The 24666-nt window shown below is 40.6% G+C and overlaps 1 long non-coding RNA gene across 1 annotated transcript in view; it reads left to right on the top strand.

The window, feature by feature from the left end:
* LOC140916512 (uncharacterized) overlaps positions 1 to 24299 on the top strand; it is a 36930-nt gene extending 12631 nt beyond the window's left edge. The window contains exons 2-3 of the long non-coding RNA XR_012160534.1: positions 23353 to 23402; positions 24233 to 24299. This is a non-coding gene — a long non-coding RNA (uncharacterized lncRNA). The remainder of the gene's footprint in view (positions 1 to 23352; positions 23403 to 24232) is intronic.
* The last annotated feature ends 367 nt before the right edge of the window (positions 24300 to 24666 follow it).

Here is a 24666-nt window from a genome sequence, read left to right as displayed (position 1 = left end):
GCAGTGAGTTGTCAGGAAGTCCAGATCCAACTGTTCCACCATCAGTACACCACCCAGGCTGCTACACACTTCTTGCATCATGTGGGTTCCCTGGAAATGAACATTTTAGACCTTCATGGTTCCTCGACCCACGCCGCTTCCAGCAGCTCCCATTGGCCTGGAGCAGCGAACCACAGCCAGTGGGAACTGCGATCGGCCGAACCTGTGGATGCGGCAGATAAAAAACCGACCCAGCCGGGCAGGGGTTTTCCCTGCACAAGTGGAGGAACAAGTTTGGGAACCACTGGTCTAGATGCATGACATTGATGCTCCCATGAGATGGTTATTTGACTTGAAGAAGAAGACTGTGGACTCTCTACAGCTTCCCTGTTTCCACCTCATCTGACAGCTGACTTTAGAGATCCAAGAAGCAGCTGTTTTTCTACACTGCTGTATACTCACCTGAGGCTGGCAATCTGCTGGTGATGGCAGAGCTGCATCAAGGTTTGCTGTGACTGCCTGGTGAGGAGCAGCAGCATCTGGATGCCCCTCTCCCTTTCCAGCAACAATCTCCTGGAAAAACCCCAGCTATCTATGAGCCATTCTCCGAAACACATAAATATTTCTTGGATCTCTTTGGTTCTAACTTTTTCCTTGTGGTGGTGGCATTCTGAATGTCTCAGGGAGAAAGAAATGCCCCTCATCCTATTGCAGGGCAGTAATTATCCTGCTGCCCAAGAAAGTGGACCTATGTGATATGTGGAACTACAGACCTATTTCCTTCTGCTGTTATAATTACAACATATTACCTAGAGCCTTATTAAAGGGACTGAAAAAATATCTGGAGTGCTTGATACACTTTGATCAGACAGATTGCATCCCTGGCAACTGTTAATTTACTTTTCACGTGATGTATTTACTGTCAGCGGATTTTTCAATCTGGATGTGGGGTTTCGTTAAGTGGACTAGGAGAATAATGGGGTGACCGTGACACTCTTTTAAAATGTTAAAAGCTTTTGGGATTGGGGATAGCATTTACTTAATATATGTTTCCATCATATCATAATGTTGTTAATGGTGTAAAGATTAATATGGGTCTCAGCTTGCAGATGTGTTTGTCGGGTATGCCTTCAGTTTGAGATGTTATATGCTCTGAGTCTCAAACCGTTCTTACACCTCCCAGAAAGCTGAATGACCAATCTCTCCTTGCTAGGAATGTCAGACACTTCCCTTATTTGTTTGTCAGCCTAGGTGGACGCCATCTCAGTTTTTATCACATCCAAGGGTGATGTGTAGGCGGTTTGCACCTGTTCGCAAATATATGAATGAGCATTCTCTACCGGTATCAGTTGGGCCAAAAGTAGTTACTTACTGAGCTCTTGGCAGAGTGCTGGTCTCCCACCACTGCCCTCGCAATTGCAATGGGGAAGCTCAGGGATTAAAGTGCTGTGGTATCTTTTGGATCCGAACAATATGTGATGAAGAACTGGAAGGGGGCTGCGAGAAGGTGCAGGACCACCTACAGAAATGTGCTGGCTCCATCCTGGCCTTTCTTTTTGGGGATGGGTTTTGGTTGCCGAAAACCTCATGGCCTTAGTGTTGTTGTGACTGTATTCAATGGCCAATCAACCACTTTTTTGGTTTATTTTAGAATTGTTACTATTGGTTTTACCCTGTCCTGCTGTACTTGTCTTTAGATGAGGCCAGTGACCCATTGAATTGCTCATTAGGGTGGAGATCTTTCACCTCCAGTCTGTTCAGTGGCTTCTGTCCTCCAATTCCCCACTGGAAGGCTGCATATCAGAAGGCCCTGGAACTGAGACAGCTAGAGGCTGACAAAGAAATTGAGGCCCAGAACCAAGCCCTGGAGTTGAAAGACAAAGAAATTCAGCATGAACTGTCTGTAATGGAGTGGAGGAGACAGAAGCCCCCACCAGGGGACTCCACCTCTCCAAAAATCAGTGGGAGCAGTTGTGGGAGAAGTTGTGTCCAGCATACATACAACCAGTCTGGTGACATTGTTGAATATTTCATCACCTTTGAGAGGCTGTGTATGCTCCAACCGATTTCTGAGGATCAGAAGATGACCACTTTGGTTGCAAAATTGACTGGTAGAGTTCTGGACATATTCAATAAGATGCCAATGGGTGATGCTTCCAATTATGGTAAATTTAAGGACTTGGTTTTGAAACAGTTTCAGATTACACCTAAAATTTATAGAGTAAAATTTAGAAGCCTTAAGAGTGGGGCTGTATTAAGTAATGTGGCTTATGTGACCCAAATGAGAGATTTACTGGATAAGTGGGTGCGGGGAAAAGGTATTCCAAGCTTTGAAGGTTGCTCAAATGTGATTTGGTTGCTCAGGAACAATTCCGGAATATGTCTAGTGATGATGTAAAACAGTGTTTATGGGATAAAAAGGTGGAAACGGTCAATGAACTTGCAGTTTTTGCAGATAAATTTGAGCAATCCCAAGCACCTAGTAGGAATAAATCACAGGCAGAGGGGTTAAAGTTTGGTGGGAAGCAAGGTCCCCGTTTTGCCCCGGGAAGAAGGAGGATGGATGGGAGGGTGGACACTCACCTCCCCAGTTTCACTCCTCCAGTCCTCGTCCCAAATCTCCTGTAAAAGCAGAAGAGCCCTGAAGGTGCTGTTATTGTAATTCCACTGAGCACCTGAAGAATAAATGCCCTGGGTTGAGTGGGAATAGGCAGCAAGCAACTCATGGAAATGCTGCTGCACAGAGGCACCTCAGGCAGTTGCCACTTATCACATAGAATTTGTAAAGGTTGCCACTTCACAGCCAGGCAGTAAGCACCTGAAGACTGTCAAGTAAATGGCAGAGAACTCCCTGCATGGAGAGATACTGGTGCAGAAGTTTCTGTGGTCAGGAGGGACCTGGTTCAGGAGAAAGACATACTGCCAGGACAGGTGGCAGAGCTTTTGTTAGTATGTGGTCACAAAATCCTTGTGCCTTTGGCTAAAGTGCACATGGAAACTAAGGATTTGCAAGCTGAATTAACCGTTGCTGCGGTCCCTCAGAATCCTACACAAATTCTTCTAAGAAATGACTTTTTTAATGTGGCTAGGGCTGTCCAGAGATCTGTCAGCAGCAAGGAGGAATCTTGTGCTGAAGCCCCAGTGGGAAGGAGCAAAGCTACAGAAACTGCTGAGGAAATGGGAGAGTGTCTGTAATTCCTCTAGAGCAGTGGAGCACTGTCTACCGGCCAGGGTGGGTGTGGTTGAGGCCAGCTCTTATCCAGAGGCTGCAGACAGGCTTTTCTCCCGGTGGGAGGGGAGTATTTTGCCTGATGGTAGGGAGTCTTTCTTGGTTGCTGGCTGCCAGGAAGTGGCAGTTAAACAAGAAACAGAACTCACTCTAGAATGCATAGGAAAATGTGTCCTAGGAGAAAGCCCAGAGAAGCGGGGTGCAATCCTGAGAACCGCTGCGGTGGTTAAGGATTCCATGGACCCTGTAACTGGAGGCAAACCCAATTCAGAGAGGGAGGAGGGTACAAAGCTTACCAGTGAAGGGTCTGTTGCAGATTCCACCCTAAAGAACACAGGGGGTGTGTGCCTTGGGGGGGGAGGACCGGAGAAAGAAGTTGAGAAGGAATGTGGGGGAGTACAGGAGTGTCTTCCCACTTATTACAGGGAAGGGTTTGCCCAGGAGAAATTTTCTGGATCTGCATTGGTAATCCCAGGCACCTCACCTGTGGCTCAGGTTTTAAGAGGGAACTGTATAACTGACCTCCCTTACGGGAGCAACGATACAGCTGACCTCTGGGGAACAGAGAGACAGGAGACTGAGAGTATCCTAATCCAGGTCCCACTGTTGCAAAATGTTTTTCCTGTTGTACTTGTGAAAATTAACTCTGTCCCTCTAAGGGGGGAGGGGTGTTCTTCCAAGCATTCTGGTGTCAGTGAATCTGCTATCAAACCACCTGATGAAAGGGTGGAGACAGCCACTTTCCAGGCAGGTAAACCCCTCCCAACAGCTAAGCACCAGACCCTGAGTGATGGGAGTGGGCAGCTCAAAGGAATCCCAGGAGTAGGGGTGGATTCTTCGCATGGGCTTAACCCTGGAGAGGAAATGCAGATCAATAGGTGGGCTCAGTGATATGTCAGCATATCAGGTGGCACCTTAAGGGATCCAACCCGTCACAACTTCCTTTTTCCTCTGCCAGACAGACACAGAAATACTTTGCACAAGTTGAGAAACCATCATGCTGAAGAATGAAAACCTTTTCCTTAAGCAGGTTTACAATAGTTAGGGACATAACATGGTTTCATATAGTTTACATGTATTCATTTAAAATAGCCCATCAGAGAACTTCTTGCCTTTATTCTGCTTCTTCATGATGGTTTGCTTAAATAGAGTGTGGCAGTGAGCTTCAACTTTTGAGTGTTACAGACTTAGCTCTTCTACTGCCTGATCCTCCATCATGACAGCATTCAGCACCTCACGGCATCAGGCCCTTTGGGAATCAAACTAGACATTCCCTTATCTACTGAATTGAATATTGAAATCTAGCATTTACTTTAATATATTTCATGTTTGCTAGAAATGTTCAAATACCAGAACGATTAGTTTTCTCTAAACGTATTGATACTAGGGTAGTCTCATTTGCCTCAAAAAAGTGAGTTCTAACAAAGGCTCCACGGTGTGGCTTATATGAATACAGATGAAACAGCAGCAACAGACATAGGTATTGTATAGAATAATATGCAGAGCAAAAGTTGATGAATAGATCAGTAGAATACCACAGCAAAATGCCTTTTTCTGTCAATCAGAAGTATATTTAGTCTGGCTAGTATTCAACATGTGTGAACAAAAAGGGTATTTTAAATGTCATATGTCTTCTGTGCTTTCCAGTAAAATGATATGGGTTGTTCAAAGGAAAAAGGTAGTGATTACATTTCTCCCATCTGTATTATGGATGTGTGATAGGTTCCCCTAGGGGTGCTACCTGGAACTGGGGTGCCTCTGAGCCCTCTGACCCACTAGCATGGGCTCCTTCTCACACTGTGCTGCTCTGACAAGTTGCAAAGCCCTCCAAGCTTTCACTTTCACCAGCATTCACACAGGTAAGGACACACCCAGCTTCCCAGCCTAGGACCCCAGAGCAGTACCGTCCTGCCCTGCTCAAATCTGGCCAGTTTATGGGTTTAACACCTGGTCTGCCTCTCCCTCAATGTGAAGAGGACCATGCACACATGTGGTAACCAAGCTGAGATTTCCCCCAAGCACTCCACTGAACGCTCACTGGTTTAGATTAAAACATAAAATAAGTGTATTAACTACAAAAGAATAGGTTTTAAGTGATAGCAAACAAAACCTCAAACTGAGCTTAACACACTAGATAGGTAGGATATGAATTAGCAAACTCTCTCCCTTAGTGATAAACAGGCTGGCAGATTCTTAAGGTGCAAGCTGCCTTGGCTCTGCAGCTTGGGTTTTTCAGATTTTCATACACAGGCTAGAAATCCCTCTAGCCTGGGACCCTCACTAACAGTTCAGTCCTTGTTCCTCAGGTATTTCCAAGTGTGTTGTTGTAGGGAGAGTGAGGACCCCTCATGATGTCATTTTTCCCCTTTTATTATCTTCTCCCCACTTGCTGGAAAGCTCTTTTGCTGTGTCCTCTTTTGCTGGGTCAAACAGTTCCCGTTGTGTAGTGCTATCTCTGAGAGGTTTCTATAGTACACAGTTCCTCAATAAGCCATTAACATTGTTTGGCCTTTTTAATGTTGTACCTGAAAGGCTGCTTCTGGGTGTTTTCAACCTCACAACATGTTTCAGTAACACATACATAGCCAAACTTCATAATTTCACATATGACAATAGCACATACAATCCAATGAGATTTTAATGTCTAGCAGATCAAGACTTTTCGAATGGTACCTCACAAGGCATATTTTGTACAAAACATATCCTAATTACATGACAGTGGTGAATATTGGGATGCCAAGATGTCACAGGATCCCTGAGGCAAAGAGCTATGGAGGACATCACACATGGTGGAGGAGACATGCGCCAAAAGCAAAGCAAATACTATCCAAAGCCACATAAACATAACAGTTCAGCCATTCCAGTCCAGATCAACTGTTCTGATAAACAGGTACCTTCTCACAACAAATAATAATGCTGAAAGGCTTCGCCTATTTTGGTTTTCTGTTGTGAATGTGTATGATGACTCCATTTGTATTAAAGGGTGTGTGAGTTGCAATACTAGGTCCAGACTATAAGTCTCCGGTATATATCAGTGATTATATCCTAGATGAATTGTGAAGTGAATGTCCTACAGTTTAGAGACAAATATCCCAAACAAATCATATTATTTTCTACTTTCAGAACATTCTGTAACTGAATAATCTATTGGGTTTTCAGAGACATAATTTAAGGTAGAAACTTCCTTTTTCCCCCTAGTTTTTATTCAATTAAAATTAGGCAAACTTGAACAATTCTAGGCAGTTAAAAGGTCCCATGCCTCCTGCAGATATCCTTCAAGATATTAAACCAATATCCTGTGTTTGTCCACTAAACAGCAGAATTTAAGTGTGGTTTCAATCAAACCCCATCTTTTCTGAGCAGACAGCCCAATCTTATGAACGCTTAAACATTTGTGTATCTAGAGGAGTCCCACAGATTTCAGTGAGAGTCCTTTCATGAATGACATTACTCAGGTGATTAAGTGTTTGCAGGATCAGGGTGATAATGAACCGCAGTGGTAATAGCAAATAATTTCACATATTTATCTCAAATGACTAAGACTTTTTATTTTTGTGATGTATACAGTAAATGTATCATGTGTCTGTAATCTATTACACAGCTATCATCTCCATTTGTTACACAGATATTCCCTCCATATATATCGTGTGTGTGTATAGGTGTTCACCTATAGGTAAATAGATATTCATTCACTACACAAATCTGATTCATTCCCTGAGCACCCTTCATACTTTACACTGAATGTAGGAGTCATGTGGGGAACAAAATAGTATGTCATCATATATTTAAGGACTGTATCACAATGCATGCACACAAGGATGTTGAATTAAGGTTTCATGAGTCAACTGAGATTTTCAGAGGGCCATAATTTGAACAAACTTGGGTGGATTTTCACAGGGACAACAAAAGGCAGTCAGATATCTCTGATACCAGGGCAAACTGACCAAATTCCATGTCCATGGAGATGTTTTTTAACATGGGTCAAAACAATGTATTTTACCCTAACTTTATTCTCAGAAACAGTGAGCCATTTTTGCTGAAATTTTCCCTAAAAGTCAGCCTGTGGCAGTCACCTGGCATAGAAAATTTCAGCCTAAATGGTTCAAGTATGGCAAAGGCATAAGCAGTTGAAAACAGGGTCTTAAAATGGTAAGTGTCAGGCAACTATAAGTGCTATAATTATAGGTGTCTGTGTCCTCTATCATTTTAAACCAATGGGATTTACATACAAGCTTACTTACTTCACTGAATATGGAGAGATTTAAGCACACGCTTGAATGCTTTGCTGAACTGTGGCCTTAATGGTGAATTACAGGCAGAGCCACTCCTTTTGTTGAATGCAGTCTTCAGCTCTCTACCAAGAACTGTTTTTCACATGCAGCTGCCTATCTTTTCCTTAAAGGCCAGTTTGCATTGCCAATAAGTATAAATCAAGTATGACAAAATAATGAATATGACTATATGACCATAATGACTTGTTAAGAAACAGGTAAATGTAAGAGTAAATGAAATAATGATTTCCATATCTTTAAATAAATCACAGCACAAATTACAACAGCATTTCAAAGGAAAAAACTACAGAAGATCTAAAATATGCCAGGTAGACCAAGTGTACCTAATCTAATCTAATTCTAATCACACAGTACTCTTAAAGTCAGATTTTTTTAGGATTTTTTTATTTCAGAAAAGAGCCCCGTAACTCCTTTTGAGGATAATCCAGCTCTGAACCCAGTTCCAGAACCACTAGCCTGAATTCTTATTCAGTATATCACCAACATCAAAAGAAACTTTTGAGCCAGTCCTGAGGGCCAGAGAAACTCAAACCAGCAGGAACAGATGTAAAAAACAGCCACAAGGCAGGTACTGTAGCACCAAGGGTAGAGATGGAAAGATCAGGCTCAGCCAGGTCTACCACTCCACCTCCCAGCCTCCTTTAGAATCCGAACTGCACAGGGGGTACTCCACTGTTCTCCATTGGGCTTCCTCAACTTGCTTTTAGCCACGTGGGCTTGGGGAAGAAAGGTGAAGCCAGCCCCAGGGGTGAGGGTAATGAAACTCAAGTCAGAAGGAGCCAACTAAAGAAACAACTTTAGCAGGGCCATTGAATGCTGATGATGTCATCAGTGTGCTATCCACAGGTTTTACTCTGAACTTTTTCTCTCCTGCTGATTGGCTGCTAGCTCCCAGTCCTTTCTGTCACCTCCCTCACAGTCACTGCTCTTCAGTCTCACTCCAACTTCCTTTTATACTCCTTTCCTTCCTTCTATCCCTCCTTTCTCTATTCCTTCCTCCCCTCTTTGACTCCTGCCCTATAATACATTTAATATAACAGAAATCAAGTGACTCAGACATGGTCCAATTCAAAAACTGATAGGTAGATTAATAATAAAAAAACTTGGAGTGGGATTTTGGTTGTGTCACTTTATTAATAATAATATTATTTAAAAAAACCTCACAACCAAAGAGTGGAGTGAGAAGCATGGAATTTACATGAGGCTGGCAAACCCTCGATGTTCACGTTGTCTACTGACATATCTCTTCTGTCTCTTTGCCTGACTTGTTTAGACAGTGAATTGGGAAATGTTATTTACCCCTTCACATAACATAAAAGCCAGGGTTCACCAAGTGACATTAGAGGCAGCAAGTTTAAAAAAAAAACCTAAGGAAGGACTTCTCCACACAATGCTCAGTTAACCTGTGGGACTTGTTTCCAGGGGATGTTGTGGAGGCCAAAAGTATAACTGGGTTCAAAAAAGAATTAGATAAGCTCTTGGAGGATAGGTCCATTAATGGCTATTAGCCAAGATGATCAAAAAAGCAACCCCATGCTCTGGGTGTCCCTGACTCTTTGACTGCCAGAAGCTGGGACTGGACAACAGGGGATGGATCACACAATAATTGCCCTGTTCTGTTCATTTCCTCTGAAGCATCTGCCACTGGCCACTGTTAGAAGACAAGGTGGTGGGCTAGATGGACCATTGGTCTGACCCTGTATGGCCATTTCTTTCTTATTTTGAGAGTAAGTTCTTTAGGAGAGAAACTGTCTCCTGCTTTGTGGTGGGGTTTTTTTGTTTGTTTTTTGTTTTTACATTGTTGCACACAATGTGGCTCCCAGTCCTCTAGGCATTACTAAAATACAAATGATATATAAAATACAAATGATATATAATCAGAATAAGCATTATTAGCTCTTTCCTATTCTTATGCTCTCACACTGTTGAGAAGTATTTGGAGGACTATCAATGCAGCTGAAATGAAAGATCTTCTGTTTACCTTATTACAGAAAGTTGCTTTGACAGCGGAGTGAAGTTGTTGGTGGTGGTCTTCGTCCTGGACCCTTAGGTGATCTTTTAGATATCCTGGGCCTATGCAATTTGGTGCCTTGATGATAAGGACTGAGATTTTGAACTTGACTCTATATTCTATGGGAAGCCAGTGCAGGAGGTAGAAGACAGGTTTAATGTGTTCTTGTGTTGCTGAGGAAATGTGCTGCAGCTTCCTGTACCAGTTGGCGTTTCCTTGGGGCTGAAGGCATCACTTACAGGTACATTGCATTGCTGCAATTCAAACTAGAGGTGATGAAGGTATGAATAACTGAGGCTATGTCATTATTTCCCAGTATAGGGCAGAGTCTCAAGCCAACTGGCAATCTTACAAAACATTGGTCATGTATGCTATTACGTGAGAGCTCAGCATCAGTGAGGAATCCAGAAGCTTGCTAAACTATGGACTGACTCAATTAATTTTGGGTATGTGTCTTCAACCAAAGGTGTCTGTACTGTGGCACAAACTCTTCAAAATGCTTTCCTCTGCCCACTAGTATCACCGCCATCTTGTTTGGGTTCAGCTTCACCCAGCTGTTCTTCATTCATGAGCTGATCTTGTCCAAGGAATGGGCCATCTTGGTAGTAGTGGTTTAGTTCTATGTGATAAAGGATAAGTAGTAGTGTGTGTCATTTGCATATTGCTGGCACTTCCGTCTATGTTGTCTGACCAGTACCAGAAAGAACTGATCCTTCTGGGATTCTACAAGTGAGGGGGTCTAGTGATGGATATACAGTTTCCACTACTCATTGAGTGCGTCCCTCCAGGGACTGAAACAATTTTAGCACGTTACCTTGGACCCCTGCCATCTCTCTCAGGCGAGACAGCAATATCTGATGGTAGATAGTGTCATACGGGGCAGAGAGGCCCAAGAGAATGAGAATGGATATCTGCCCACCATCCATTGGCAGCAGGAGATCATCTATCACTAATGCAGTTTCAGTTCTGTGCTCTGGCCTGAATCCAGATTATGCCAGGTCTAGGATATCAGCTTCAATTAGATTATATAAATTCCATACGCTTCTTCTGCAGGGTTACATCAAAGCTTCTATTTAATTGGGCTGTTGCATATCTAGCAACTTCATCATGAAACAATTACACAATGCTTATTTTCTATTAGAATCTTTTGTCTTAGCTAAATTTGTTAAACCCATTGCCCTGTCCCTGGGGCCTACTTGAAGTAATTGGAGTTTCTACTGTTCATTGTGAATTGCCTCCAGTTCTCCTTTTTAAAGCTCTATTTCTTCTGTTCAATAGTTTTTGTGGGGTTTTTTTTTAAAGCTGTCATTTACCTGATAATTAGAAATGAACAGATTGCTTGTATCATGACAATATATAGCCAGGAAGTTTTATTTCAAAATAAAATAAAATTCTCATTGTTTCAAATGTGCTTCGCTTTTTGTGAAGGGATGCATTTCTTGTTCCTTGTGAACTATGCATTATGTTTTCCAGGGAGAAACCTGACATATGTGTAACACACATATATGTATGAAGTGCTCATATTGATACACACATGGGAAGGGATTCTACCGCACATTATGGCTGCTTTATACTGCAACAGTATAAAGGGGCCATAAAAACCCAGACTGAGCCAGGAAAGAATTTCTCCAGCATAACAGCTGAATAAGACAGTCACAGCTCCCCCATCAAGTTTGAGGTGAGCCAAAGGTGGGATGGGGTCAGGGCTAAAATGGAAGCTATTAGGATGATTCTGGGTGGCAGTGCCTAGATTAAACAAAGTGCAGTAGATCAGTATGGGCAGTAGAGCTGGCAGGAAAATAGGATTTTTTTTATTAACTTCTTTTGAAAATATCCTTTTTCCCCATCAAAGAATACTGATGTTTTTGGCTGGCTCTATTAGGGAGGACACAAAAATAACATGATGACACCTTACTCCCTCTTTCCTAAAATGACACAGCACAAACTCTCACTTATAGTATCCAAGTGTGATGTGTTGTGGGTAAATGATTTGAATGAATAAAGCACCGATAACTCTTATGACACTTATGCCATACCCTGTTGAACAAATGCAAGTTTAAAAAACAAATAGGTATTGGTATGGATACTTTAAAAATATACAGTGAATAGCCAAGATATTAAAAGTGTATTAGTGATCTTTTGGGTTGCCCACCTTGAGGCAACTTAAAGGGGCCTGGTTTTCACAAAGCACTTTCACTGCAAATCAGGCCACTTTAAGTGTATTAAGTTGTGTATCTAAAATCTGAACCACCCAAAATCCACATGCCATTTTTTAAATTCTTGTCAAATATTTCATTACGAGGCCGTTTCAAGTTCTCTGTAGCCTTCCATTGGGTTGTCAGTGATAATAAATGAAAGAATAATTTAGATTATTACATAAAAATACAAGGACTGCAATTCTGGATCAGACCAATCCTCCACTTAGTCTGGTAACCAATCTCCAACAGTGGCCGGTATCATTTGCTTAAGAAGAACGTGTGAAATCTCCATAATGGACAAATATGCAATTATATATCCGTGGGGAAAGTTTATTAATGAACTTCACAAACTGTTGGGTCTGTTATCAAACCTATTGAAATCAGTAGGAGGCTTCTTCTTGACTTCAATAGGTTTTGGATCAGGTCCCCTAGTGAATTTGCACAACCCCAACAGTTTTACACACACCCTCTTGTACTTAGCAATATGTTGTTGCAGGATCTCAGTTGGAGGGGAAGTTGTAGGTGGCTTGTACCATGTCTATCCTATGATCTGGCCGACTTAATACCACCTGGTGTAAACCTATATCAAATTCTAGCATATGCCTTGGAAGAAATCTGGTCATTTATCTACAGAACAGCAGCTCATGCAGCAGCAGTGCACACTTTCCCCTGTTGCCCACCCCCAAAGTACTTCAACTGGAATAATGAGTTTCCTCACTCACTCTTTCACTAACAAGGTGTCAGTTGAAGCCAATTGCAATGTTTTTTTTAATGATCTAGGCACTAATGCACATAGAATTCAAGTGACAACTTCAAGCTCATTTCACATAGGCCAATGATCAGCCATTAATTGGCAATAACTTTCATACACTACCAGCTGAGGCTGTATTTGAACTCTCAGTCTGAGTCAAAAGTTCTCTATCCCTTTTCCACTTTTAGAGTGTGTTGAGTGCTGGTTATGGTTACTTTGTATGTAATTGATGGGTGTATATATATAATATTTTATTATTGGTACATGCACCTAGAGGAGAGAAGTGCTTTAAACTGACAAAGAAAATAGATGTCCCCCAAATTACACTATACTTGCCCTCAGAAATATTGCACCTTTTATTTAAACATCTTTAACTTTTAAAATTTGTGAATTTTATTAAACAAACGAACATTTTGTGATATGGGAAAGCTGTAGTAAAGAGATTTTATAAAAATCTATCCATGTTTTTCTTCTTGGAGTATGAATATTCAAAGCTGCATTTGAGAACAAAACTGTGAAGATAAACTAAAAAACACAGTTGACAACCAATCAAAATATTTATATGGAAATAACAACTTTCTAAAGACTTTTAGGCACTGTCATATATTTTTCCCTTTGAAATAACTTTTTAAAATAAGCTTGAGCACATCATTACAGATAAGGATGTCAACTTAATCTATTTCTGCGCTAAAAGATTTAAATCAAGTCTTGTCTGGAAAACATACTTGTCAACAGAGCGCTTACTTAGTACCTTAACAGCACTGACAATTTGTCTATCCCAAGAGGATGTAAAAAGGGACTTGAGCAATGCAAAGCACTGAACACCATTTGAAGTGCAAGCATTTGTTTTGGTTTCTTTCTGTATATGTTGTATCTCAGAAGGATTTGGAGGGAGGAAGCGTGTAGAAAAATTGTCATATTAGTGCGCCTGGAATACAAACACATACCCCATTCACAAATCAAAGTTTGGCCATGACTCTCCAAAGCAAAACGATGATTTTTAAAAATCTTCATATACACATTTAAGAGCCCAGAATAACCTATGCCAGAAATATTTACTGTCCAAGCTTGGGATGTTTCCCTATGTTCTGAGTCACCTAGTTCCAAACTGGTCACATGAAACAATTGTAAGTGCTGTGGTAGTGTTAGAAGCATTAGGTGAGTACTGTATAGTTTCTGGTAATGGCTTCCTGGAACATAAAGTGAATAACCATGTAATTTCAATTACTTAGGTGGTGCACTTTATGTCGTCAACTATCCATTTCATCTTAACTCTCAAATAGCTACTAAGTAATAGGAAAGTAAACAAAATGCAATTAGAAAACGACTATTTCAGTAAAACTCCAAATAATATTTTTATAAATAAATGGGAGGAAACCAGACTGGAAATGGTGCCATTTCCTGCTGTATATTAATTAAATTTACTAAAGCTATTCCATTAGTGCACCGGGTAATGCAGGTGCATAAGCCATTATCTTTTTGGAAACTGCTTTTTCCATGTATATAAGACCTAGAAACACAATTGATCCCTGTTGTAACTTCATATCCATTGAACAGCATCAAGGATAGATTGGGTCCAATGATGTTTAACGTGGGCCTAAGCCATAAATAATTCCAACACAAATGGAAAGGCTGTTTGCTTAAAACAAGAGGGAAAACAATATAGTCTGCTGTGTCAATACTTCTAAGGGCTTGCTTGTAACCTAGCCCTCAGTTAGTATTGATGTGAGGCTACACAGTCGAGTAAAGAGGAGTAAGATCTCCCCATTACTTTCCTAAGTGGCGCTTCAGCACTCCCCTAATTGCAGCTTCAGGTGCCAGAGCGGATAAATGCTGCATGCCCAGGATTTACAGTTATGCAGGGTAGGATGGAGAAGAGCTGGAAGTAGGTAGAGTCTTGACTCTGCTTCCCAAGAAGCAATTTAGTGTCTAGCTAGTTCTTTATTCCAATGCAGTTCCTGTCTTTTACCACCTCCACTCAGCTGAATTTCCCACCCAGGCCACTCAGAAAAGATCATCACTTTTCATAGCTCTGCTGCTTGCATCTCTGTTCCCTGCTAAGCCAATACAAGGTGGGAAAGTCAGAGTACCCAGCAAAGGGCTCCATGGATGGCTTTAGTCGAATTCCATTGAAATCAATTAAAAGACTCTCATAGACTTCACTGGGCTTTGGATCAGGCCCTAAATTACTTTTTCTTCATGCCCTCCCCAGGAACAGGGAAAGAATTGTGTGTAGCTGACACTGCCATTTGCACTTAAGCTAATAAAAGTAGAGAAACAAAATGATGCATCAGGTTTATAAAATGCTGAGACTTAATATTGCATCATCTTGAATTAAACAGCATAACTGCCAATTTAAATGTACTAAACATAATTTTTCTGAAAATGTAACATAGCAATTAAGCAGGAGGCAAACTACTCCTGGAGTTACTATGCTCTGGATTAATCAAAGAGTCCTTCAGATGTGATCTGAAATGTCCATTTGTTTGAGCCCTTAAGGTGTAAATGGTTTAAAGAAAAGGAGAATTACCAAATAATTGATCTAGCTCCATGATTTAAATAGAGCTCAAAATCTCAAGAGTACACCTGGTTAGAATATGGAGTGTAAGGAATGAACAGATCTAATTTGAATGAGACCATTCTAAGCTTTGTGAGTAAAGGGATTGCAGAGTAATACTTATAAGATGAAATCAGACAATTTACTTTCAGAAGCCACTGTCACTGTGTTGGATCATATTAAAGAAGTTCTGTATTAAAATCACAAATGAGTTTGATTCCCCATAGTTTAAATTCCAGGGTATTGCTAATTAAGAGGTCTCTTGGTTTTTGGTACTGTTTCTCTCCCTCTGTGTGAAACTTGCAAGCTGCTAATTGTGTTAGTACATTCTAAGTCAGAGTCTGTTCTCAAAGCAATTCTTTGTAACAACAACTACTCACACACAGAGAGACTCAAAGCAATACTCTGTAACAACAGAAACAGCACCCAGAGACTCCCCACCCTTTTGTTGTATTCATCTCACTTTGTTAACCATTGTGATTAAAATAGAGATAGAGGATGTATGTGGATGGATGCTTGGTGTGGATAATAACTGAATGATCAGGGAGGTGCCAGCCTAAGAATCCAATGTCCATCAGCTGAAGAAGGCGTCAAGTGGAAATAACCAGAGGACCCCCGGAGCGCAGACTGGAATCCACCCAACAGCCTCAAGGATGGGAGAACCAAAGAACAAGATAACATCTAGCAGCACGGTGCCGTCAAACGAATGTGCCATCTGCTGATTAGAAATTCCTATAAAAATGGACTCTAGAAAGTGAGAACTTTGGGGGGGGGGTCTGATTCTGCAAACCAACTTCCAGGAGCATCAGATGAGCATCTGACAAGGCCCTGCTCCCTCCTCATGTCCAGGCCATCTGGCCAGTGGCTTGGTATGAGCAACTCTAAGGCTGGTAACTGGGATAACAACCTTGCAGAACGTGTGTGTGTGCGCGCGCGAATGAATGTGTGAATAAATATGAGATTGAATGGAATGTTATAGCTATAACTAACTGCTTACTATGATTCTTTCTGTATTCACAATAAATGTGGTATTTTGCCTTTTCCTCTTTAATAAGATCCTGCTGGTTTTTATTTTATTGGTATAACATCTGCTGGATTCTTTACTGTCAAAGAATCCCATACGGAACAAACAGAGATCTAGAGATCAAACTGAGAGCTAGAGATAATAATTTGTGAAAATTAATCTCTGAGACTATGCAGGCAGAGTGTGACAGGTTTGGTGCATGACTTTCCTATCAAATCAGTCTTTCTATTGTTGACCATGTTTATCCCTCTATTTCACCAGCAATTCCATTTTTAGCTGTTTGATTTTGACAGATTTCTGAAGGAAAGTCTAGTTTCCTCAGCTTTCTTGTATGGACACATCCTAAAGCATTTAAAATGGGTTGATACATATTGTAAAATTAAAATTGCTCTATTTAGATCATAAGATTTTTTTGAAGGTAGGGGGGATTGTATTTTACTATGTATTTATACAGAGCCTAACACAATGGGGCCCTGATCTCATTTGGAGCCTCTGGATACTGTTGTAATACAACCAATACATGTTACTACTAAAATCCTATAGAAATAAATAAAGTCGTATATCCTTTCTATAGGTTTTTAATTCATCCTGTAGAATGTTGTAGCAGGGATATAATTCTGGATTATGAAAAGTGATATGATATGATATTATAGTACCTACACGAGGCTCCTATATATAAGGTGGACTAGAATCCTGGAAAAAATATCCAAACATGGGTGCTTTATAAATTAATGTATTTCCCACGGTCTTGTGAAGCAACCTTATAACTTTCAGAAAGAGTTGGTCCCAACCCAAAAAGCAATTTAGTGTCTAGCTAGTTCTTTATTCCAATGCAGTTCCTGTCTTTTACCACCTCCACTCAGCTGAATTTCCCACCCAGGCCACTCAGAAAAGATCCTCACTTTTCATAGCTCTGCTGCTTGCATCTCTGTGCCCTCATTTATAAAAGGCAGCCCAGAATTATTTGGATGGCTGCTACTAAATTTTAGAGAGTAGCCTGGCCACATGGCCCAAACACTCTGGGGTTAATCTGGAACTGAAGTTGCTGAACTGCAAGTAGCCAAACTGGAAAAGAACATTCTTAGTTAGGAGGGAGTAGGATAGGTGAGGACTATTTGAGTTCTCTCCATGCAATGGCACCTTCTTCAAGGAGAAGTAAGGGCAGATACATATTTTGCTTATTAATACTAAGGCTACCCCAGTACCAAGGCAGACTGAGGGCAAATCATCATCTACTGCTCCTCATCCCTCCCATCCTTATTTTGTCCCTTTGTTGCATCTTAATTTTTTTCTTTTCTGAGACCTTTTCTTATCTCCTGAAATCCATCTGAACCCTTTCATCAGTAGCTTTCCCTTTCATTATTTCTACCTTCACAGTGCTTTTCCCTTCACCCTTCTGCCAAAGGTCATCATGACTATGACAAAATATTAATAAAAAATAACTTGAGTAATCTTTAAACCTGAGTCTTGATTTGAAAGGAAGTGATACTTGGGAAAAACCTTTATTCTATTTCTAGGGCTCCAACCTTTATCCCACACAATCTCTCACAATGTTCATAGAATCATAGAAATGTAGGGCTGGAAGGAACCTCAAGAGGTCATCAAGTCCAGCCCCCTGTGCTGAGGCAGGACTATGTAAACCTAGATCATCCCTGACAGGTGTCTGTCCAACCTGTTCTTAAAGATCTCTAGTCATGGGTATTCCACAACCTCCTTTGCAATGCTATTCCAGATCTTAACTATCCTTATAGTTAGAAAGCTTTTCCTAACATTTAATCTGAATCTCCCTTGCTGCAGATTAAGCCCATTACTTCTTTCCTACTTTCAGTGGATACCGAGAACAATTGGCCACTTTGCTCTTTATAACAGCCCTTAACATATTATTTGAAAAATGTTACTGGGTCCGCTCTCATTCTTCTTTTCTCAAAACTAAATATCCCCAGTTTTTTTTAACTTTTCCTCATAGGTTAAGTTCTCTAAACTTTATATAATTTTAGTTGCTCTCCTCTGGATTCTCTCCAATTTGCGCACATCTTTCTTAAAGTGTGATGCCCAGAATTGGACACACTAGTCTAGCTGAGGCCACACCAGCGCCAAGTAGAGTGGGACAATTACGTCCCACATCTTTAATGTGACACTCCTGTTAATACACCCCAGAATGAAATAAGACTTTTTCACAACTGCATTACATTGTTGACTCGTACACAATTTGTGATCCACTATAACCCCCAGATCCTTTTCAGCAGTATTACCACCTAGCCAGTAACTCCCCATTTTGTAACTGTGCATTTGATTTTTCCTTCCAAAATAAAGTACTTTTCACTTGTCTTTATTCAATTTTGTCTCGCTGATTTCAGACTAATTATCCAATTTGTTAAGGTCTTTTGAAATCTAATCCTGTCCTCCCAAGTGTTTGCAACACCTCCAAGCTTGGTGTCATCTGCAAATTTAATAAGTGTACTCTCCACTCCAGTATCCAAGTCATTAATGAAACTGTTGAATAGTACTGGACCCAGGACTGATTCCTGAGGGGCCCCACTAGGTATGCCTTCCCAGTCTGACAGTGAACCACTATAACTACTCTTTGAGTACGGTCTTCCAACCAGTTGTGCACCCACCTTCTAGTAATTTAATCTAGACCACATTTCCCTAGTTTACTTATAAGAATGTCATACCAAGATAAACCATGTCTACTGCTTCCCCTCTATCCAGTACTCCAGTGACCTCATTGAACCAACACACACAGTCCTCTTCACAATCAGCCACTCTGTGAACCACTCAGCTACTGCTACCCATTCCCAGATCAATTCCCTCTTCCTAGTAATTCAGGATGGGGGCTTGAAGAAATGGTATAGGTACCTCTGAGAGCATGAGGAAGATGCTAGAAGTGAAGATAACACAGTGATATATTTCAGAGTAGTGATAGAGTGAGTGTGAAAGGAGAATTCCAGCAGTTTGAATGGGATATGAAATTTAAAATGTTCACGCTGCTGCTGAATTTTATTCCTATTTAAATGCCCTAGTTCTGAAATTTGTCAAAATGAGTTCTTCGGTCTTTAATTACAAATTAAAGCACTAAAAGAGTGCAGATTTGGCAGCAGTAGCCTACACTGAGAGTCACATCAGATTCTGGAATACCTTTGAACAGCATCCGACATGCAGCCATCCACAATTATAGACTTGGAGGATATTCAAATCAGTGAGAGGTAAATTCAACCAAATCAAAATTTTAATAAAAAGAGCAATGATGCAGAATATTTTCAGAGACAGAACTGCTCTATCCAGAAATTACCGTATCTCTTAGGGTCAGATAGATTTCTTCCAGGTATTCAATCTGAAGAGGACTAGTTTGTGTGAGAGAGATTGTCTGGAAAATTCATAATCGAAGGTGGGGAAACAATGGACTATGTTGTAGCTAACGCCTTTGTGATAAATCTCATAAAAAGTAAACCGTATCTCACTGAATAAATCAAACCTTGAAGTCAGAACTTGGAATATAACTCATGATGAAGCTATGTTGATATGCAGATAGCCCTATGGTGAAACATTCTCTCTCTCTAAGGGACACAAAGTGTCCAAAAAGGCTTTGAAAGTTCATTTCTGGTCACAAAAGTGAATATTTACAAATCTATCTTACCTAACAGATCCTATACCCTGTGTGTATTCCTTGCGACTCATTAAGTCAATGGCAAAACTCCCATTAACTTCAGTTAAGCCAGGATTTCACCCTCAGTGTGAATCTCCTGATTTTAGTGACTATAATAAGTGACTTAATCCTACATGGGAGTACTCACAGTGTGGAAAGTTAAGCATGTGCATAAATCTTTGCAGGATTAGGGCCTGAGTTTTTACTGGTGAATTTAATTCTGTAGATCCACAAGAGGTTGGGAAAGTGAGCTGGATTTCCTTTTGATTTGCACATCACACATCATCAGCAGAACTGCTAACTAAGTTCTAACTGCAAAATCTTTATTGCAAGGTGAACACATGAAACGTACCTTAGTGGCAGCTGATATGCATCTCTGCTAGGTCAGAATTACTCATGGTGGTAAGGTACAAGCCAGGAAGAACAGTGTGTGACTTTCAAATCACAGGCTGAGTTTGTAGATCTGGAATTTAGAAAAAAAAAATCTTTACTTGTAAACTGAGCACCTTTGACTTAGAAACCATTGAGACATGATAAGCATGGAAACCCTGTGAGGCCATTTCTACAGAGTCACTTTTCATAGTAGGTACCCACATGGCATTTTAAGAGCATAATGAACTCAAGGAATAAAACAATCAGGATTTAATGAGCACATCTGGTGAATGATACAAATTTACTGCAGAATGTTACATTTAATGTTTCATTATCATGGAAAACTAGTGAAGTGTGATTATATGAAAACATTGATTAGTGGCAGGTACCCCAGCCTCCCAAAGATTTACCCTACAAGTGCATCAAACATAAAGCCTGAGACAACTACTGCTGCAAATGTCCATAAATCCATGTGGCTTGAATAGATAGCAAATGGCTTACAGATTTCACTAGTACACATTAAGGATAAGTAAAATAATTGAATAGAATATCGCTTAGTGGCTGATCTCTCCAGATGCATGTTCGTCTGCATAATCCAGCCTGGCCTACAGGGATCTTTGTTTTGAGTCAAATAACCCTAGTCACAGCCCTGCAGTTAAGGCAGAAATAGGGAACAGAATTCTATATAGAATAGCGGTGGGTAACGTTTCAATTGCACAACCGATAACAGGAGCTGAAGCCATCACAGTGAAAGAAGGAGTTACAATAGAGAGGAAATGGAAGATGCAGAATATACGGAATTACACAAGTCAGCAGCAGTCACAAAGCAAAGGAGCAGCTCAGCTCTTAATACACAGTGCAGTATGCAGGAACAGCTAAACCGCTGAAACTTCACAGCTGCAGTCTGACAGCAATCTTCAGCCAGTAGAATGCAGGAGGAGTAATTCAGGGAAAACTAAACCAGCAAGGGAACTTCACTAACATGCCTCAATCAATAAGGACAATGCCGATCTTTAAAAATAATGGCCACAAATCCCAGAGGGCAACCCTATACACCAGGATATTCATATCCTTAAATAATAATTATATTGGACACCTAGGGCACTGCTAGAGGGTAGCGGAGGAGGAAAGTGGAAGAAAAAAATCTCCTCTGAAGTTAACCTGTAATTGTCACCAGTGGAGATTGCTACCTCATGAATTTTACCTCAGGAGAATAATGTGACTGACACTGGTGCAGACTTGATTAGCTAACACTTTGCAGCTATCACATTCAAAAACAAATCCCAGGCCAGGTTTCTTAGCTTCCTGAAACGTATTCAAGCAATTCCAGCCAGACATCATGTGCGTGCCCCATCATCCTACAGGTACACCCCAAAATGCTGAAACGCTGCTCCCCATGGGAATTTTTACAAAGGAGGGTTTGAAGAAAATGTGAATATTGCTAACCCCCAGAAGTTCGGCCAGGAAAAGGAAATATTAACATCCGTTCAGGCTCCATAGAAGGAGCTATATGAAGGATGTACTGAAATATGCATCCTCCATCTTGGCCATGCCCCATCGCAGGCTAGCACCACCATCTTTGGGGCTATGTTTGCCAACTCTGACATCTTAAAGGGAGTGTAGAAACTGGGTGCATTACACTGCTGTATCTCCTCTACACGAGTGGTCTTTCTGACACTGGGGGCCTATACTCTGGGGCTGAATCAAACCCTAGCTCTGCAATATTTTTGCTTTGAATGTTGAACTTTTAGCTTAAATGTCTTAATGTTTTATTAAACAGGCAAATGTAGGCTGGTAGAATGCTGCAGCAATGATTAGAGGCAGAATTTCAGACCAGATCCTCTGCTGCTGTAAATTAATCTAGCTCTGTTTTAGATTTGACTGTAACTCAGTGTTGCCAACTAGTGTAATTTTTATCATGAGTCTCACCATATATAGTGTTTGCCTTAAGGCATCAGCTCCTGGAATCATGTGATTATATAAGAATCTCAGTTTTTATTTTTTAAAAATACAATTCTATCCCTCATGGTTTCAGAGAAAAGTTTGGACATGTGATGCAAGAGTATTCAAAAGGCTGAGAAAGCAGATGTAAAATAAAAAGAAACTAAAAATGCATTATGATTTTTTTCAAAAAAAAGTCATCATTTTTTTGAGGTGTGACTCATGATTTTTGTATGCCTGGGTCTAGCAGTACTGTTACATCTAATGTAGACAGTGGACCTTCACTGATTTACACCAGCTGAGGATCTGGCCCAGAGTGAGTTTGACATGTTAAAGAAGGAGAAATTATCTTTAATTCAGTATAAGTGAATGTTGCAAATACTAAGGTGCCCAGATTACGCTAAACAAGGTGGAGCAGTTACAGAAAATACAGTGTTGTGACAGATATTGAAACCCCATGCAGTGCCTTTTGGTGCCATTATATTAACTTTATGAATGATTGATGTGTGGTGGTGTTCTTCATGAAGAAGTGTTACTGCAGCTCCTCCAGGAACTAAAAACAGTGTTTGCAGGTGAGTCATTGAGACTAAACAACTAGAGAGGGACCATCAGCTGGGATGTTGGCATATAATGGTTCAAACAGACTTTTCCAGAGACTCAGACACAAGAAGGAGTTTTGGTATAAAAAAGGCTGAGTTTGACCTGACACAGGGAGCAAATGGACAGGACCTTCTGCCCAAGAAGAAGAACCTTTGCAGAAAGTTTGGAAAGACATGGGCCTAGTAGGGCCCCATAAGACTGATAGGTGGCTCCTGGTATGTTTACATCTCTTTATTGTTTTTATTATGTTTACTCTGAAGTGCTTTTACTTTCAGAATAAATGTGCTTGCTTAGAAAGAGCTATGTAGTAACTTGTAACTGTTGTCAATATGCTGTTCATAACCCTCAGAAATAAAGCAAATTACAGCTGCTGGCCATGGCTTACTGGGGATATCACAGTGTATGAGAGCAGAATGTGCAGCCTTAAAACCTCCTGTCAGAATGGAGTAGGACCAGGATTCCTGCCCAGAGAGGTGATGCCTGAGACCTGACTGGTGTAGTTCCCCAAAATTGTAACAAGGGCTCTTTTTGAAGATTAGTTTGTATTTTGGGACTCTTTATTCCTTCCACTTTGTCCATCCACTGGGGCAGATTTTGCATAGCAGAAAAAGGACAGGGGAGTGCATATTTCCCACCATGTTCTTGTTGCTTTAATAAAATTGTCCTGATGTAGATATGTATATATTACACTGGAGAAATTAAAAAACAACATTTCAGGTTTATTTTTGTAACTCTAATCTCTGTCCCTTCAGGATGACTTCTGAATGATGACTTGCTCTTTGGAGTTTAATTAACAAAAAAGGTAAGATTTCCTTATTGGTTGTACAATTAAATGCAAATATATTTAGTAACACTGCCCCCTCTCCCCCGAGTATGCAAAACAGAATTATAGAGCATGGCAATCCAATAAAAACTAATTGTTTAAAAAAAATAGATTAATTTTTAACAAGGGCTCAGAAAAAGAACAAAATAACAGGCTTTTATGTTTTATCTTACATTGTTTCAATTGGGGTGGGTATTTAATAATGAATCCCATTTACACTCATAAGTCACGAAAAATGGTCTCATCGGCCCATGTAGCCAGATGACTCTCCAGGTTGCACTGGTTTTCTATTGCTTTTACCTTAGGAATTCTAAACTTTTTCTGAGTAGCAGCCATGTTAGTCTGTATCCGCAAAAAGAACCGGAGTACTTGTGGCACCTTAGAGACTAACACATAAACTTTCGTGAGCTACAGCTCACTTCATCGGATGCATTCAGTGGAAAATACAGCGGGGAGATTTTATATACACAGAGAACATGAAACAATGGGTATTACCATACAGACTGTAACAAGAATGATCAGGTAAGGTGAGCTGTTGCCAGCAGGAGAGTGGGGGAGGAGGTGGGAACCTTTTGTAGTGATAATCAAGGTGGTCCATTTCCAGCAGTTGACAAGAATGTGTGAGGAACAGTGGGGGGGAAGAATAAACATGGGGCAATAGTTTTACTTTGTGTAATGACACATCCACTCCCAGTCTTTATTCAAGCCTAAGTTAATTGTATCCAGTTTGCAAATTAATTCCAATTCAGCAGTCTCTCACTGGAGTCTGTTTTTGAAGGTTTTTTTTTTTTTTTTTTTTTTTGTTATAGGGCCTAATCACATCAGCCACACTATCAGAGGCTCGTTCACCCGCACATCTACCAATGTGATATATGCCATCATGTGCCAGCAATGGCCCTCTGCCATGTACATTGTCCAAACTGGACAGTCTCTACGTAAAAGAATAAATGGACACAAATAAGACGTCAAGAATTATAACATTCAAAAACCAGTCGGAGAACACTTCAATCTCTTTGGTCACTCGATTACAGACCTAAAAGTGGCAATTCTTCAACAAAAAAACTTCAAAAACCTAACTCTCTACATAGATTTTGTGAGCAAGCTACAGGAAAAAGATTTTAAATCGAAGTAACTATTCCAGAATAACTCCATGTCTGAACACTCTTATTCCAAAAAAGTATCTTGTCCCAATTTAGCTTAATCCACAAAGCTATTCCAAATCACCTCTATGTGTAGATAAGCC

This window comes from Lepidochelys kempii, chromosome 8 (assembly GCF_965140265.1).
Source record: "Lepidochelys kempii isolate rLepKem1 chromosome 8, rLepKem1.hap2, whole genome shotgun sequence".
Classification (NCBI taxonomy): Eukaryota; Metazoa; Chordata; order Testudines; family Cheloniidae; genus Lepidochelys; species Lepidochelys kempii.
Note: the sequence above shows the minus strand (reverse complement) of the source record. Positions and strands in the feature narration are given on the sequence as shown.